This window comes from Rutidosis leptorrhynchoides, chromosome 8 (assembly GCF_046630445.1).
Source record: "Rutidosis leptorrhynchoides isolate AG116_Rl617_1_P2 chromosome 8, CSIRO_AGI_Rlap_v1, whole genome shotgun sequence".
Lineage (NCBI taxonomy): Eukaryota > Viridiplantae > Streptophyta > Magnoliopsida > Asterales > Asteraceae > Rutidosis > Rutidosis leptorrhynchoides.
Genome location: NC_092340.1, coordinates 111,465,440 through 111,470,580, shown reverse-complemented (window position 1 = coordinate 111,470,580; position 5,141 = coordinate 111,465,440).

Genomic DNA, 5,141 nt, shown 5'->3' with positions numbered 1-5,141 from the left:
GGATATTACTTGGAGTCATTCATGGTGTATTTTGAAAGACGTTGCATTCGAGTCATTGAGTTCATCAAGATTATTATTATGTCAATTATAGTTGGATGTATTATGAAATGGTGTGCATGCCGTCAACTTTCGTTGTAAAGAAAGTTTGTCTTTTAAAAACGAATGCAATGTTTGTAAAATGTATCATATAGAGGTCAAAATACCTCACGATGTAATCAACTATTGTGAATCGTTTATAATGTATATGAACGAGTCCTTTCATTTTTGATCAACGAGATTTAAATTATCGTCAACGTAGATGGATGGATGTGGTGAAAGACTATGATTGTGAAATACTTTATCATCCGGAAAAGGCGAATGTGGTGCGGATGTGTTAAGTCGAAAGAGTCAACATTCGGTAATAAGAGTAGGATCGTTACGCATGATTATTACTAACGATTTTCTTGTAAAGCTTGGTGAGACTCAAATCGAAGCTTTTGTTAACAATAAGCATGGGGAATGAATCGTGGGGCAAACGGAGTTTATTACCTTAGGTCCGCATGGTTTGTTATCTTTTCAAGGAAGAGTGTGGGTGCCTAAAATGGAGGATTATCGACGAGTGCTACTTGATGAAGCACATAAGTCAAAGTATTCCATTCACCTGGGCGTGACGAAAATGTATCTTGATTTGAAGAAAGAGTATTGGTGGCCGGGCATGAAACGTGATGTGGTAAAGTATGTTGAACAATGTGTCACGTGTTTGCAAGTTAAGGCCGAGCACCAAAAACCGTATGGTAAGTTGCAACCGTTAGAAATTCCGAAATGGAAATGGGAGCACATTACCATGGATTTCATTACAAATTTACCAAAGACGGCGAGAACCCAATTTGATTCGATTTGGGTGATAGTTGATCGGTTGATGAAAAGTGCCTTGTTTCTTCCCATTCGGGAAACGATATCGTCGGAGACTTTTGTAAATACCCGTCCTAATCCATAAGAATGAATACAATAACATATGATTACATTCGCGAGGTATTTGACCTCTATATGATACATTTTGCAAACATTGCATTCGTTTTAAAAGATAATCTTTCATTACATCGAAAGTTGACAGGCATGCATACCCTTTCGTAATATCCATCTATAAATGATCTAATCTGTCATTTACTTAATCATAATCTTTATTGAACTCAACGACTTGAATGCAATGTCTTTTGAAATATGCCATGAATGATTCCAAGTAATATCTTTAAAATGAGTTAATGTACAGCGGAAGATTTCTTTAATACCTGAGAATAAACATGCTTTAAAGTGTCAACCAAAAGGTTGGTGAGTTCATTAGTTTATCATAATCATTCATTTCCATCATTTTAATAGACCACAAGAATTTCATTTCCATTTCTCATAAATATACGTCCCATGCATAGAGACAAAAATCATTCATATGGATTGAACACCTGGTAACAGACATTAATAAAATGCATATAAGAATATCCCCATCATTCCGGGACATCCATCGGACATAATATAAAAACTCGAAGTACTAAATCATCCGGTACTTTGGATGGGGTTTGTTAGGCCCGATAGATCTATCTTTAGGATTCGCGTCAAATAGGGGTGCACTAATTTCAAAATTAGTGATGTTCCCTAATTCTTAGGCTACCAAGCAAAAGGGGCATATTCGGCTTTGATCATTCAACCATATAATGTAGTTTCGATTACTTGTGTCTATTTCGTAAAACATTTATAAAAATTCGTATGTATTCTCTGCCCAAAAATATAAAGGGTAAAAAGGCAAATGAAACTCACCATACTGTATTTCGTAGTAAAAATACATTTAACGTCATTGAATAAGTGCAAGGTTGGCCTCGGATTCACGAAAATATATTAATTATATATATTTATATGTTGGTCAATATTTGTCTAACAAATTAGGTTATGTCATAGTGTACCACAATCCTAATGCTCGAGACTAAATATGCAAAAGTCAACAAAAGTCAATTTGACCCAAAATAATTTCCAAAATTTATACATGATTATTATATAGTTTAAATATCGTTGTTTTATATTTATTAAATATATTTAAAAGATTTATTAGAGTAAATAATATAATTCATTCATTAATAAATAAAATTTTATACAAAAATATACTTTTATATATTTTAAGTAATAAAGTTCATAAAATATTATGATAGGTTAAAGTAATTATATTATCTGTATTACATATTTATTTGATAAAAATAACATTGTTAATAATAATAAGTAAAAGTTGTATTATTTTGTAATAATAATTATTATTATTCTATTAATAAAAATATCAATATTTATATTTACTAAAAATGATATTATGATAAAATGATAATTCTAATTATGATAACTTTAAAATTTACAATACTTTTTAATATTAACTTTAAAATGATAACTCTATTTAAAATGATAATAATAATAATAATAATACTAATACTAATTATAACTTTGACGATAATTACGATAGTAATAATAATTATTAATGATAATACCTTTTATTGATAATAATAATAATAATAATAATAATAATAATAATAATAATAATAATAATAATAATTAGATAAAAACTATAACGACGATAATAACGACGATAATAATAATCATTTTTAATAAAAATATAAAAATTCAATTGACTATAACTTCTAATCCGTTCATCGAAATCATTCGATATCTAAATGAAAAGTTCTTAATTTTTCGCTAGCTTTCCAACGACATGCATATCTTATACCTTATCTTAACCGCATATGTAACTAATTCAGGATTCAACATAACCTATCTAATGGCAATATCAAAAGTACAAGCATGTATAATCCTATATACTCGAGCACTAGTGAGGGATACACTATTTGTGACGATCGCTCCAAATCCATATGGACGAACACATCATTCATCGATCTCATTGCGAGGTATTTGACCTCTATATGATACGTTTTGTAAACATTGCATTCTTTTGAAAAGGCACACCATAAATGAATATTTAAATCAAAGGTTTTCGACAGCTGATGATTTCTATATATAGACAATCACCTTAAATAATAGTTTACAATAGTACTTCCATTGACAATGCAGTCAAAATAAGATACATGGTAATGATTTGGTGAATGCAATGTTTCCTTGAAAAAAATATGCCATGTAAGACTCCATGCACATAGCTTGTCTAACATATAAGCAAACAGCGGAAGACTTCTAGGGAACCTGAGAATAAACATGCTAATAAGTGTCAACACAAAGGTTGATGAGTTCATAGTTTTAATGTTTTGCATAATCTGTACATAAAGGTGGATCACAAGATTTCAGTTGTTTCATCCAGAAACGTTTATCAAAATATTCTACGAAATTGAGCACCCTGGTAACTAAGCTTTAACGTTATAATAAGTACCCCTGTTTTAACATACATGCAACCAACATGTACAATACACGCAATCCAACGTGTACTAAACTCAAATAGTATACGTCTATTTTATAGTTCAGGCTAGGGTTTCTATACCTGGAACAGACGGGGATGTCAAGCCCTATGGATCCATATACTACTACTCGCGCCCACCAGTTCTTATAACCGGTAGTTACTAGTTACCAAAGCTAAGGGATTTTTGGTTCAAACTCGGTGTAGAATTTAGTATGTACTTGTATCCATTGCATTTAAAATAAAGTGCATGTATTCTCAGCCCAAAATATAGATTGCAAAATCAATTAAAAAGGGAGCAAATGAAACTCACCTTAGCAGCATATAAAGTCGTTCACCAAAATGTGACTGAAACTCGAAATACCAAATAACCGTAGATCTCAACCTAGAGAACATATGTTGGTCAATAAATTTCTATCAAGCTAGGTCAGGTCATAGTGTATCACAATCTTAATGCTCGAGATCGACATACAAAAGTTATCAAAAGTCGTTTCAAAAGGTCAATTTTGACAATAGTTCAACAAAACGAGACGTACCTTATATAAGGATTCATTTACTCGGTTGGTAATATTCAAAAATCTAATTTATCAATCTTACAAACAAGTTGTTTAAATATTAATTGCAGATTCAAAAGCAATTCCAATTAACGTCAATCATAATTCAGTTGACCATATCTTTTAATTCGTTCATCGAAATTACGCGATTTCTAAATGAAAAGTTATTGATTTTTCGCCAGCTTTCCAAAAACATGCATATCATATACCTTTTATCAGTAATATATGTATTTAATTCGTGATTCATCATAAACTATTTAACGACAAAATTTAGCATACAAGTATGCATAAATATATATACTCGAGTACTAGACATGGATACACAAATAATATATAAAAGATAAGATATGAATGCTCACGTATCAATATTTCGATTCAATATTGCAGGAAAGTACATAGACGCAACAGAGATGATAAACACTAGGTTTGACTTGTGAATATTACCCTCGAACATTACCCATAACCTCCATAGCTATAACCCATAGTTTCCTTAGCTCTATCCCGTTTGAAAACTTGTTTTGAAATCGTTCGAGCACACTCCCGTCGTAATATTTTATGTATAATATTATTAATAATAATAACAATACTAATATTAATAAGATTAATAATATTAATCTTAATAATAATAATTATAATAATAATAATAATAATAATAATAATAATAATAATAATAATAATAATAATAATAATAATAATAATAATAATAATAATAATAATAATAATATAAATAATAAATACATACGGAGTAAAATGAATATGTGTGTGTTTGTGTAGCAAAACCGATCGAGCTTTTATAAGCATTTCTGAAATCCCCTGCCATGCGATCGCATGGCTAATGTGAGGGGATTCCATGCGATCGCATGGATCCCATTTCCAGCTCACACATGTATTTTAACTCTTCCTCGTCGACATATTTATTTATTAATATATAATATATATAATTTATATTAATTAATTATATATTATATTATATTCTCGTGCCTAGTTAACTTGTAATTTTTGTTCCGATAAGTCGTACTGTAGTGACCCGAACTTTTCCATGTTTATATATATTAATTGAGATTGCTATTTACATGATTAAATGTTTCCAACATGTTAAGCAATCAAACTTGTTAAGACTTGATTAATTGAAATATGTTTCATATAGACAATTGACCACCCAAGTTGACCAGTGATTC